At 45.5% G+C, this 14714-nt stretch overlaps 1 protein-coding gene across 1 annotated transcript in view; it reads left to right on the forward strand.

Annotated features, from left to right (window-relative positions):
• The first annotated feature begins 488 nt into the window (after positions 1–488).
• LOC126162975 (protein rhomboid) overlaps positions 489–14714 on the forward strand; it is a 322344-nt gene continuing 308118 nt past the window's right edge. The window contains exon 1 of the mRNA XM_049919823.1: positions 489–746. The gene's annotated coding sequence lies outside the window, so the exon portion shown is untranslated. The remainder of the gene's footprint in view (positions 747–14714) is intronic.

Raw genomic sequence — 14714 nt, forward strand, 5'->3', positions numbered from 1 at the left:
ACTTACAACACACACACCCATGCCCGAGGGAGGACTCGAACCCCGAAGGGGACAGCCGCGCGAACCGTGGCAAGGCCCCACAGACCACGCGGTACACAAATTTAGTCTCTTTATTCGACCCGCCGTTGTCTCGATTGTTAGTTTTCTTTTTGATCGATGTTGACGTGGTCCGCAAGCGGGGAGACGGTTCGAGGTCAGTTTGGCGGACCGCCGCCAGTGACGGTGTAAGCGACGCCTGCGGGAGTCGCCGCCGGACTCGTGCGTGGGAGCAGGGGGGATCGTGTGCGGCGGAGCGCTCGGCAGGTGCGAGGGCGCGCGCGCCGTAGCGCCGTGGCACGCCGTGCAGTGCCCGTGCGCCGTTGTGCGTGGCGTCGGTAGCGCGTGCCCGCGGCCGCCAGGCGGCAGCAGCCTGCGGCCGCGGTGGAGGGGGGAGCGGCCGCGCCGCCACACGGAGGCGTGCGCCGGCCCGCGCCAGTCGTGCGCTGCGCGTCGGCCCGTGTTGTCGTCTGCCAGCGAGTGGGGCCACGCCGGCCGGTCGCGCCCTCACCTGTCAGCGTCGTGTGAACTCGGCGTCGCTCCTCGGGGCACGTGGTCCGCGTCTAGCGCGCCGCGACCGATCGAACGACAGTCGATTTCGATTCGGCCAGGTGACCTCTCTGGCACAATTCGTGTGTGATTACCGCCGTGCAACTGCTGCTTAGTTTACGATCTTGTGGATATTCTCGCGTCGCCGGCGCCATGCGTGGGTAAGTTATAGCAAAAATGCCTCCAGTGGCTGGTTTTTGTTCTAAAACACTTGTTTCTTTGTAATGTAGTGTCAGATGGTTATTTTCACTTAAAGACTCGTCAACTCTGTCTAAACAGCTAACACAGTCTAGCAGCATTTTGCAAGCAATTAGGTTAATGTCGCAATGTACTGTGAAAAGATACCCCGCGTGTTTCCTTTTTTTGTCCACTGGTGATATGGATTATTCAGTCTGAAAATTAAATCGAGAAGACCCGCGGATTATAAAGACAAACCTGTGTGTGTGTGAGCGAGCGAGCGAGCGATTACGTTTTGTATGCATATTATTTAATCTCTTTTTCATTTGCATATACTGTGTGTTTTTATTATCCGTCGAATATTGCCTTTTGTTGCTATTGTCTTCCACAAAGGGGCCACTGTTGCTTCCATGTCATTGTTGACGATGGTATTGTACACTTGTTGAAATGAAGCACAGTTATTGTCATAAGAGTAACTGGTTTTGCAAATTTACATTGATATTGCCTTAGGGGGTAATAGTGGCCATCTTGTAATTTGTTTACTTACGTATTTAAGATTTCGATCCCGAAACGACATAATCGGATTCCATTCATTCCAAGTAATCATCAGACGATCCGTTTAAAAAGCTCGAGAAGGTGTAATACAATGCTAGGAAACTGAAGTAGAAGACTAACTATGTCACACATCTATACGTAAAGGAAATAAACTACATATAGTTTTGTATCGAACTTACAGTATGTTAGTACTTGTTTCTTCCTCTTTTAACATGTCATCCGAAGATTTTGTAGTACTACGAAACCGATAATGGTACCATTTGAGTGACTCGAGGCTGTAATAGGATTTACACGTAGTTTCCAATTTTTACAAAATAGCTAATAGGTGTGAACCACATGTTTGTTGATCTGTTAGTCGTAAAGGTGTTATTTCTACACCGTTTGTATGCGGTTATAAATTTTTACGAGACCGTGCTAGGGTCTGAAAGATACATACGGGTGTGAGCATTATTGTAAGAGGTCTCGCTGAATACCGATGCCTTGTGTTTTCTCGAACAGTCGGCAGCGGGTTTACAGTGGGGACGTTCAGAATTAGAACAGGCACGAACGCGCTGACTCTTCTTGGAAAGGACATTACCGTCTCTTTAGTTCACGTGCTCTGCAAACGGTACTGCTTTTCCAAGTCATATTGGCAAGAGTTTACTTTGGATCGCGCGTTGACCCCTGTCGTCTAGTAGACAATAACTGCCCGCTGGTAAAGGAAGAATTTTACTCTGAGTTTGAGGCGTGTTTCGATCGTGGAGGAAGAACTTGGGTGCAATTTGATTACGTTTCTAGCGCAGCAACTAATTACTTTGTTGATTACTTAAGAAAGTTGAAAATGGATGCGACGTGGCTGTTAGTTTCATAAATTGTCATTTTCCGGGGTAGTGTTTTTTTTTTATTTTGATGAAAGCTGTTTTATTATTAAGCCATTAAGTTAACTTCGCCTCAGTGAACATAATGTAGCTGCTATGTTTACACCGTGACATGTTTCACAGATCGGCTAAAGGGCGGAGTTTCGCAAAACAGTAGGTACATGCGCAGCTATCACATATGTGAAGACCATATGTAAAATGTATTTATATTTGATGAGGAACTACAGTTTTAAATATTGAAATTCCTTCCAAAAAATCCACTTCAAAAATTTGTGCCGAATCAGGGCTCGAACCCGGATTTTCCTCAGCGCGGGCGGTCGCCTTACCACTTAATCAGAACACGCTCCCTTTACTGACCCAAGTTCCTTGTGTCACACACCTATATATTTCGACTCATAGATTAGCAGTTAATTTACCCACACTCGCACATTTCGTGATTAAAGACGAGAAGCCATAGACTTTCGTTGTGATTTTCGTCACCCACGCACCCGCATATATAAGTTTCAAATATTGGCATTTACTCCCGAACATTAACTTAGCTGTAATCGGTATGGTTGTGCTACGTGAACCAACGTATGGAAATGTGTGCTAGCCCGGGACTCGATCCCGCTGGCGATAAGCGGGAAATCCCGGTTCGATTCCAGGCCTCGCACAAATTTTCGTATGCTGCTTTACGTGGGACAACTATATATATTACAGTAGATTTTTCGGGAATAAATTTCAATATCTAAAATGAAAAAAAGTCCTTATTCTGGCGTTTCACTTCAGTAGTTACGCTGACGTACTACGACGTGTTGGGTACGCCCGCATCCTAACAAAATCCGCATAATGGTTCACTTTTTTCAATTTACATATGTGCGTCACATCTGTGATACTTGCGCCCCTGTCTACTATGGTTATGCGACCCGTTTAGGCCAGCACATGTTGCTTGCCACTGCCCCCCCCCCCTTCCCCCGAAACACACACACACACACACACACACACACACACACATAGTCATTTTATGTGTAAGACGCTGCTAGGTGGTTTACAATACAGAGTATCCTTCTCTTGGGCACCTTATTTTGTCAAACAAAGATGTTTAATCTAGTTGTTTCAAAAATCATGTTAATCTTTATAAGCAGATCAAATCGTCTGTTAATCACTCTCATGTGGATTAGCTATGAATTGATTTTCTGGAGTCATGTTTTCCATAACACTAATAACGGTTCTGATTTTAGCATCGGATGTACCATTTAAATTAGTATCGTTATAATCAAGTCGTAAAATGGCGTACAGTAATGCAGATCTTTCCGTCTTCAGGACTCGAGGTACAAGATTAGTATCACTTCTGTTATGATACCTGACATAATTACCCGAAACATGTTTGATTGATAGACTTAGTCGCGGTCACAGAAAATGAGCGAACAGTTTCGTATCGCCACGACATAATCTCGTGACTCAGGGCAGCAACTTTTGGCGTAATTGGAAAACCGTTCAGCATTGTGTCCAGAGAATTGGTGCACATAGATGTTTTTGTGCAGGCTTTATTTCGCTGTCCTGTCAGTGCCTTTTCTTAGCACGTTCCCGCGGTGCGTGAACGGAAAAGCGACGAGCCCTGCCTTCGCGCCACCATCACGTGCTATTGTGAGAGGTGGTCGTCCCCTCGGAGAATTCAGCATCCCTCGTGGATTAATATTCATTAGCAGGGGGTACGAGATGTGTCCTACGGCCACCAGGGGAGTAACTAGTGCGTTGCCACTTTTACTGTTGCGTTTCGTGAGGGGTGAACTTCGCGGCTTCGTTTATATGGCAGCGGCTGTCGCCCCGTAAAACGTGAAGGGGAAAAAGGAGATTGTCACACGTTGATTATTTTGGGTAGCGGAGTTTTACTTCACAGCATTTGAGGGAATTGATCGTATTTGTGTGTACATACGTATCCCAGTTGTGGCGATTTGTACATAATTTTCGTTTACTTTCAATGTCTTGTTGCACTGTCGACAGTGTATATGTGCAGTTGAGAAATGGCGCAGTTACTTATCCGGCTTGTGTTTGAATTCCTTGAGGCTTGATAATTTCCAACACTGAGTGCTTGAAATGGGAAGAATTGATCGACTTGGGTTGCGAAGGAAAGTTGACTTGTGGACCGAAAAACTGCAGTTTTAGCTGAGATGACTTGCCACATTCTGTTAGATTGTTCTGACAGCCTTTCCTGCTGCCAAATTATTTTTTTACTTACCGCCATGGAAGATATACGCCAGTACTCACAAGAATTTATGTTCGAATTGTTGGAGATTGTTGCGTTTGTGGCCAGTAAGATCGATAGACTGTAATGATGTTGAGAAGAAGAAAAGGCGTAAACTTAGACACCTATAGTATTTTTGTGGCGGTCTAGTTCGTAGCAACACCCTTGCCCCAGGAATAAGTAAAACGAATCAGCGAGAGATTTCACAATTTGCTCTCTTTATGGTAATTTCATGCCACATCAAACCCAGACACGTTGAAAGGTAAGATGTGTAACTGCGTCGCCCTCAGTAAGGTGTTTTTGAGTTGCCTCTGTCTAAACTTCCTTGATTTTTTTAAAGAATAGTTTGATGTAAACAGCCGTACAAGAGTGGCTACAGCGTCGTGTGACTTGGCTTGTTCTAATTGCGAAGTAAAGCAATTGTGTGTCCCGTGTGCTCAAGTGACTTTCTCCGTACATACGCTCTTTCCTTGTTGTAAGAGTTACCAAGTTCCGGTTTGCAAGTCAGTATTCAAAAGGGATCACATAGTGGTGAACATCCTTACGTAATGAAAGCGTTTCAACTATCATCAGAAATAAGAAGTATCGCGTCAGTATTGGTACTTTGATGTAGCATACGTGAATTAAATTACATTGTAGCTGTTGTTTTTACTCTGATTCTGCCCATGGCGGCAGCTAAAATTTTTTTAGCTACAATTAGCATGAAAATGCCGAGACACGAAGCGGCCATTTGGACGCACTTTGATAATTTTTCTTATGCCTTGATCACACTTTTATTATTTCCAATAGTAGTGTGGTCAAGACATAAAAAATTATTAAAGTAAATGTTAGATATATTAATGCTGTATTGAGAAGCTAATTTCGCAAACTTTCATGGTTACCCACAACTCTTAAAATAAATTGAAAAGATGAAAATCACCGCTTACGTAATCATTGTTTTGGCCATTTGGTGCACCCTTTGATAGCCGCACACGTTTGCTCATTGGTCAACAACACAAATAGCCAATATTGGCCACAGGGATATTTAATCAATTATGAGTTCGTTACCATACAAAACTGTGTAAAAAAACTCTTCCCGGAGGAAATTTATTGCGTTTTTTTTACTCCGTTTAGCGCGCGCGGATAAATATTTGCCTGCCTGTCGGTCTTCGTGACTGTACCATTCCTTTTGTCAGCGAGCGTTGACAATGTCAGAATCTGCAGCTATTGTCTCGGTCATAAACGTTGTTTTTTCCCGCCTCTACTGTGTGTTTTGGTATCAGTATAGCGTACTATGTTGAGTAGAATGTAATGTACGTTCCATAAGCTTTTTCTTTTCGCGCTCTACTCCGTGGACTTAATGTTCCCGTTCTCGAGCGGAAAGTCTTAATTGAGATCTACGGCCTGGTGCAAAATCACCGGGGAATGGAGGGTCAGCATATTTGTGAGATAAATAACAACAACCACCCAAATATTGCAGGCCTGATGAGAACCAAACGGCTTGTCTCAGCGGGTGGTGTCGCACGGAATGACAAACCTCAGTGGCAGTGCAATCTACGGATTTTATTCCCTGCTGACTAGACAGACCAAAGAAAAGGTGCAGAGGCGTGACCCACGAGAACTTGCTGCAGATCGGCATAGAGGTCTATTGGCGGCAGAAAGCCAGGGTACTGATGGGACATCTAGACCAACACCAGAGCCGAATTATCGAGGTGTCCGAATAGTTACCGTTCCAGTTCAAAATTTTTCACGTAGAGATGGTTTGAAACAAGGTTTACCGACTTTTATCAACACACTCCTGAAACTAGTCAGGCTATCAAAATGCAACTTCGCTGTCTGCAAATGACGCGTTTGTCTGCTGTGGGATTCACAAAGTTTTTAGAAAATACAAAACAGAAAATCCAAATGTTTTTAAGGGGAATTGTGAATGACACATTTAAATACCGGAATTGCAACAGAAAATCATTGTAAGCATTACAGTTTGACTTGGAATCGTTGATACTGACAGTTTATTACGAATTTTCCGCATTTGCGAAGCGAACTGAGAAGAGCTTCTTAGATTTCTCTCGTTTAGAGTACAAATCTATTCTCCCCGATTTGCCTACACTATGACACACTTTGCTTCCAGCTTTAGACTGACTTCTTTTGAAGTGGTCGGTTTTGAGAGAATATTTTCTTGATGAACGCGAAAATGAAGGTGCAGCAATAATTCGGAAGGTCTTTAAAAACGAGAAGCAGTCTTCAATTACACTGCTGCTATTTTGTTCACAACATAATGCAAATTTTTGAAACCTCTGTTTAAAAAGTGGAAAGTGACTATATTACATGAACTGAACTACATGTTTGACAGGATTGCGAAAAAATTGTCTGAAAACATGAAGAGTTCTACAGACAGTCAGCGATGCAGTGTCTGAGGAAGTTGTTACGTGATCAAAATACTTTTAAAGAAGATGCAGACAAATATTCGTAGTGTGTGGCTCATTTGAGAAAGTGGTACAGGTATAACAACTCATACTATAGAAATATGAACATTTTGACAATGGGTGAAGAAACTGACGGGCAAGAATTACAGGGTCTGAGTGCTTCTCTGAACGTGCTAGTAAACGAGGATAAATTGTATCATGATTACTGTAAACAGGGAGAAGTTCCTGAAGTTGTGGCGAGTAAAACAGAGGATACGCCTAGCTGGGTATTTTTTTTCTCTCCAAGTGTTAAAGGTGACTCTGAAAAAGAAATAAGATATCACCACTTTCGGTTTATCGGTCCCCATGGCAAACGCTGTTGTTAACGATCTGTGGTCAAAAATTCGCAGTTGACGAAATTAAGTCATTGTCAAATCCGAAATACAGGTATGCACTAACTTCAAATTCATCTGTAAAGAATTTTATGATTTTATTGTTGCTACTTCAAAAGCACTACAATCTGCACGCAATGTGAACAAATATAATTTTAAATGAAAAATATTTGGTTTTCTTAGATATCTTACACCTCCGGGAGTTTTGCAAGACAAAGGTGTCAACCGTACTTGGAATGCGCAATGTCGCAACATACAGAAACGAACACAAATGTCAGGCAGGGCGCAACTAGAAGGCCAGCCACTGCTTATGACGCAGTCGAATGGGGCGACTACCCACGAGTTGCTCAGCTCGAAGCCCGTACCACCGGCTGCACGAAAAGTCCGCCTGCTTGTTCGGACTCGATCCCATGGAGACTGTGCAAGGAGGGAGGGCATTGTCGGCAGCTGCAATCTCCTCACCCCCTCCCCCCCCCCCCCCCAAGCTACCACCACGCTATTCCGGTAATAAAAGGCGGCCGCTTGGTGCCTACAGTACCTGCTTAGCGCGTTATAAATCACGGCTGAAGGCAGGGAGCGCGCGCATTCCCTCAATCCCCTGAGGTTGGGGGCTGCACGCGAGTGTTTATCTAGCATACGTAACTGTACCGCAGGGTCGTACCGAGGTTTATTTTTTCCTCTAGCTGCCCATCTATATAGCCAACCACACTTATTTTATATGTTTACAGTGAAGTTTCGATACCATCACATACTTCTACTCCACATAACACAAATTTTATTTCTTTATTTACATCTGCATACATACTCCGCAAGACACCACAGGGTGCATGGCGGTGTGTACCTTGTGCAGCTGCTTGTCATTCCTTTCCCTGTCCCGCGAGCCCTAATACCTCTTGTCTTTAGTGTCGTGCGTGAGAACGACTGGAACTGTTGGAGGAGTTGACGCCTCAACTCGCTGCACGATCTAGAGTTTTCTGTTAGTACTACCTCCAAGACACGTCACGGCCAAAAAGGATCGCCATCACGATTCAGTCTAATTATTGAGCTTTAACTCGTCCTGTGATCTAGTGACGTCTATCGGGAATACACAGCGGGTCTCGGAACTGTTATTTATTCTCGCGTTTAATATGATTTATTTTGTTTATTAGGCATTCAGTTCCCAGTTCCATCTGAATGTTACCGTCTTACTTCAATAGCTGATTAAATATCGGGAAATTGTTTACGCGTTGTTCTAGTACGTGAAAAGGTATCGAAATGCTCTTTTTGCAACCCATCTGTTGAGTTATTTTACTCGATAATAATGAAATGGAACTTTGTATTGGGTTCAGAACCCAGTAATAGTCTCAAAGGACGGTATTATCACCTCTGTTAGATTTATATATGTCACCATAAATGTTTGTCACGGTATTTACTGTACGATAAGGTTGACTGTAAATCAGTTCAAATACAACAGCATTTTTACGGCTGTAGGAGCTACTACCATTTTCTCCCCATGTTTCACGAATCCGTCAATTCCAATCAGCGATATAGCTTGTCCTCGTAGCTGCATTTAGCTTTTCTCGATTCACATGAGCCAAATGTCACGTGACGGAGTAGCACTCGGTACTGTATTTAGGTCTGTGGTGTATCGGGAAACCTCGAGCTCGTTAGAGCTGGAGTGTCGTTTACCCAGCCCAACTTGTCTTCACGGTCCTTAAGCAGGATGTACGGTGATACAGAATCGTTACACCTTCTGTCGCAGTGTCGGTTCTCCAACTTTGTCAACAGTGTTTCTCGAAAAGAACGTCATCTTGTCTCCAGTGATTCCCATTTGGCTTCACGGAGCATTTTCCGGGGAATCTGGTGTTGATCGAAGCTACTGGTAATAAATCTAGCAGTAAACCTCTGAATTAATTGAATGTTCTGTTTAATGCACCCTGATGGGTATCCTAAATACTCGAGTATCCTCCGGAATGGTTCGCAAAGTGTTCCATACATAGTCTTCTTTAAAGTGGCGATTCAGTTTCCTTCCAATCAAATGAAATCCCCATTTCGCCATATCCACAACTGAACTGACTTTCAATTTCATATCTCTGTAAAACATCACACCTAGATATTAAATCGACGTAACGGTATCCAGCAGCACAGTACTAATTAATACTGTATTTGAACGTTGCGCTCAGATGCATTAACATTTTTTACATTTAGAGCAAGTTGCCATTTGTCAAACGCAATAGAAATTGTCATCCTGAGTTCTGTATAACCGTCCACTGCATCCGAGCGGTTCGAGGCGCTTCAGTCCGGAACCGCGCTGCTGCTCCGGTCGCAGGTTCGAATCTTGCCTCGGGCATGGATGTGTGTGATGTCCTTAGGTCAGATGGTTCAAGTAGGGGACTGGCGACCTCAGATGTTAAGTCCCATAGTGCTTAGAGCTATTTGAGCCATCTGATGAAATTTGTCGCTTCTCCCCAAATTGATCTACCAGTCTTTGCGAAGCCCAGTACATCCTGCTGACTTTGATATAACCCACATGTCTCCAATATCCTGCAGTCATGAGTAATAATTTATGAATTTGAGATGTTGTGAAATGCCCATCGAAGCTTAAAATCTCATAAAGGTACATCCATGTTCGCAATGCTCTATTAAGTTCGAGTGTAGTGTCGAATGGTACTGTCCAAACTGCAAATTATTTCTGGTAGGCAGCTGCTCCTTTCCTTCAGGTGCGACTGTGGCGTGCTCTTGTGTCCCGCCAATTTGTGAGGCTGTTCTCTAGAAAAGCACAGGCGCCAACGGCCGGGTCTCTGACATCTAGAAGCAGCTTGCCATCGAGAGCCGCCTGACGGAGAAACGGGCCACGTGCTCTGCCTGCCCACCGCGGAAAACACGGCCACAAACTTCGAACCGCTGAGGTGCCAAGCGTGCTAGGTGTTGGTGCCAGGGTTCTCACTGAACTAGTTTGTCAGTAGTCGACAATGCGTTTGTGCCGCCAGAGCTGGTTCCCACGCTTTGCTGAGTTGAAATCCCATTTGTGTGTTAAGTAATTACCTATATGTATTTTGTCTGCTTCTTTACTGATTGAGCCCTTGTACGTGAACTGCTCCCTAGCGCATTTCCATTCAGGGTGTCCAGACGTCTTCTAGAAATATTGTGTGGTTCAATGATCGGACGCTACAGCTGTTTTTTCAAGAGTTGCTACGTCGGGAATGCGACAACAGCACATGTTGAGAATGGCCTGGATGAACATACACGGACAGCTGGTTTTACTCTAGGGTTTTTATCAGTACAAAATTCAGTGTATTCTTGCGAATGCTTACAACACTTGAAACGCGATTTGGCGGCGTAATGACCCCAGCGATTGCTTGTGCCGCTCATTAAAACTTCCTGGATTTTGAGTGGCAGAGTGACTCACATCCGTATATTCCGTAACTGTAAATGATTTATCGCGAGCGGGACTGGTTCTGAACCGTGTTGTTGTCCTTTGCGCAAAGTTGTGACGCGAGCAACGTTCGCCTTTGTCGCGGGCGTCCGCTTATTTACGACCATCAGCTGTCTCTGATAATGTGCCGTCCACGCACTTCACGCACCTCCCAAGTGCCCAGTGGAAGGCGTTGCTGGCGGTCATTGCTGCCTGTTTGCTAGATTGTGACCACGTTACGCAGTAGCCACAGAAGAGTTGACGTCATCCTCGTCACCCGTGACTTTGTCCAGTAGTGGGCGCGGTTAGCACCTTCGTAGCATCCTCGCTTATTTTCCAGCCTGGATGTCCCGCAGTCCTGTAGTACACGGAAGGTATGAACCACAATGTAACAGACGTAGTGAAGCTATCTTCTGTTGGTTGTCGTTCGTAGCGTTTTACCTTCAACTCCACAATAGCTGTAACCAGTGCTGTTTTTCTGGGGGAACGCTGGGGGATGCGTACCCCTAAACTTTCTCTTCGACAAAGTAATTTTTTACGATGTTGAGAACTTGGAAGAGCGCCAAAGATTTATTTCACGGATGTAAATTTTTTCACTTTTTCGTGTTGGTAATCGCAATACGAACGATACCAGTGCAGTTTTTGGTGGGAAAAGCGATGTCATTGACTGTTTGAAGCATTTCGAAGCTACGGCAACCGTTCTCGACAAGTGAATCGCTGGCAGCCAGTTCGGCAAGCATGTAGTGCCCTCGCGCACTAACAGTGGGCGATGGTACTACTAAACGAATACGCAACGCTCAAACGCAAGCTACCAATAGATGTCTCTACGGTCCCGCTACCATGTTGATGACGTCATGGCTGAAAGCAGACGGGTGGTATCCCATGCTTCAGTTATAAGTAATTTTCGCTGCATTATATCTAGTGTCGGAGTACCCTCAAACTTTTTTTTAGAAAAAAAAGCACTGGCTGTAACAATAACACTGCTAACGCGTGATGAGGGTGCTTGATTATCTGAAGATCGGTATTGCCCAAAACTGGCCATTTTGAGATTTCAGACGGAAAATGTTTCCAGTTTAATAATGTATATGGTATGATACATACAAACTCACGTGATAGAGAACGCTCGCGTGGATGGGAGCACTTGTATCAAAGTGTCTCATTTCAGTCGTCGGTGCATCTTCCGCGGCGGTATACCATGCATAGGAGCTGGGGAATACGTGCCGAAATAAGATCGGACGTCCGCATCAAAGGAAGAAAAACAGTGGGCAATGCGATCGTAGAGCCAGAGCAGACCACACACACACACACACACACACACACACACACACACACACACACACACGTAAACAAGCTGGCGGGATCGCCTTGTCCGTCAGAGGCCTCAGAAGCCGGCTAGCTACAGGCAAACACCGCACCGGCCTTTTCCTATAAAACAAACAGTCTCTGAAATACCGGAATCCCACTGCCTCACTAACCTCTGGACTTCGCTGCGTATCAAACTGAACTACTTCTAACGTTCATGCCGTAGAATTCCATTCTGAGCGAGATGCTTCGAACCGTGGTGGCGGGGGAAATTTTCATTGCCACAAATTGGACAGGAAAGGCGACTGCGCGGGCCTGAATTAGCGTTGTACGTAAACTTGAACACTAACGGTTCTCTCTCCTAGGAGTCGTCAGGCGTATTTTCTCTGGCGTTTAAGATGATACTTTAATCGTGGAGACAACCAAATTTTTAGGCCTTACATTTGACAGGAAACTTAGCTGGTCTCCACATGTGTCATATTTGGCCGCCCGTTGTACCCGTTCTTTAAATGTCCTCCGTGTTCTCAGTGGTATGTCGTGGGGAGCGGATCGAACCGTCCTACTTCGTCTATATCGGTCGATCGTCCGCTCCAAGCTGGATTATGGGAGCTTCGTATACTCCTCTGCACGGCCATCCATCTTACGCCGCCTCAACTCCATACAACATCGGGGTTTACGACTTGCGATCGGAGCATTTTATACTAGTCCCGTAGAGAGTCTTCATGCTGACGCTGGCGAATTGCCACTCACCTACCGGCGCGATATACTGCTTTGTCGGTATGCCTGTCGGCTACTGTCAATGCCCGACCATCCGTCTTATCGTTCCTTTTTTGACGACTCTCTCGACCGTCAATACGGGTTGTATGTCTCTGCCCTGCTACCCCCTGAAGTTCGCTTTCGTCGCCTCCTTCAACACCTTAATTTTTCACTCCCTGCAACCTTTCGAGTGGGCGAGAGCCACACGCCACCTTGGCTCCAGGCTCAGGTCCGCGTTCACCTTGACCTCAGCTCGCTCCCAAAAGAGGTTACCCCCGGTTCGGTCTACCACTCCCGTTTTTTGGAACTTCGTTCGAAGTTCATCAACATGACTTTCATTTATACAGATGGCTCTAAGACCAATGACGGGGTCGGGTGTTCCTTTATTGTCGGGGCACAAAGTTCCAAATACCGGCTCCATGGCCATTGTTCGGTCTCCACAGCTGAGCTCTTTGCCCTCTACCAGGCTGTTCTTTATATCTGCCGCCACCGACATTCTGCTTATGTCATCTGCTCCGATTTCCTGAGCGCCATCCAGAGCCTCAGTGATCCGTACCCGGTTCACCCTTTCGTACACCGGATCCAACGCTCTCTTCAGCAGCTGGTGGACGTCGGTTCTCCGGTTAGCTTTATGTGGGTTCCTGGCCATGTCGGTATCCCTGGGAACGAAGCTGCAGATGCCGCGGCCAAGGCTGCGGTCCTCCAGCCTCGGACAGCTTCTTGTTGTGTCCCTTCGTCCGATTTTAGCAGGGTCATTTGTCGGCGCATTTTATCGCTGTGGCATGCCGATTGGGCTGCACTTACAGACAACAAGCTTCGGGCCTTAAAACCTCTTCCCGTGGCTTGGACGTCCTCCTCACGCCCTTCTCGGCGGGAGGAGGTAGTTTTGGCCCGGTTAAGAATTGGACACTGCCGGTTCAGCCATCGCCATCTGCTGACGGCTGCGCCGGCGCCGTTCTGCCCATGTGGGAACTTGCTGACGGTTCGACACATTTTAATGTCCTGTCCAGATTTTAACACACTGCGTCTAGATCTTAACCTGCCAAGTACTTTCGATGCCATTTTAGCGGATGACCCACGAGCAGCTGCTCGTGTTCTTCGTTTTATCAATTTCACAAACCTCTCTAAGGACATTTGATGATACTGTTTTTTAATCCTATGCCTGTCAGTGTGTCTTTTATCGTGTTTTCCCTTTTAGTTGTTGTTGTCAACTTGTGCCTCGCGGTGCATTCTTAGAGTAGTCAGGGCGCTAATGACCATTGAAGTTGTGCGCCCTAAAACCACAAAAAAAAAAGAATAAAAAATGATACTTGCAATTTCGTTCTTGCAATGTGTAACTGGAGTCAATTTTGTCGAATACTGCACATCGCGTCCATCATAAAACATCCAGTGTCAAGAGACAGCATCTGTTTCCCGTTAAAAATAAAACAGTTTTCAAGGCGTAATTTCACGTGCCCATTCGATAGTGGCTCCAAATTAGTCTAGTACGACAGTAGGTTTACGGAGATACGTATGTCAGTAGGGGCAGTACAACCTCTGGTCGTCTCGTCTTTGTTGCCGGCGTACCCGGTCTCATGTGCCATACTGGCGCGCGCTGTCTGCTTCCGCCATGCTGCAGCGCCACTCGGCCGCTGTTGTAGTAGTGTCATTCTTCTTTTACCGTTTCTGTTAATGCATACCGTTAAACCGAATATAGTACTAGACTGGTTTTTGACCGCTCTACTGAATGCCCACGTAAAAGTCCGTTTTAATAATCTATTTGTTTGTAACTGGAAACAACCGACGCTTTCCCTTAACACTGGACGTCGCTCGAAACCTGTGATGGGCAGTATTTGCTCGGGACTACTTCAACTACGGAGTGCAAAAACGGAGTTACTAATATCTACCCAAACTCCAGAGAAAATGCGCCTGACGGCTCGTAGTAGCAGTAGTTGATACTGCTAAAGCATTGAATGGCAGAATGAAATGATACCAAATCCTTGCTGACAAAAATGAATGACATCCAAAACGCGCGTGGACAGCAAAGCGAAGAATGTTCGTTCATTCATTCAGACTTGTTGGATGCGGCCCGTCATGATTTTCTCTCCTGTC

This window comes from Schistocerca cancellata, chromosome 2 (assembly GCF_023864275.1).
Source record: "Schistocerca cancellata isolate TAMUIC-IGC-003103 chromosome 2, iqSchCanc2.1, whole genome shotgun sequence".
Classification (NCBI taxonomy): Eukaryota; Metazoa; Arthropoda; class Insecta; order Orthoptera; family Acrididae; genus Schistocerca; species Schistocerca cancellata.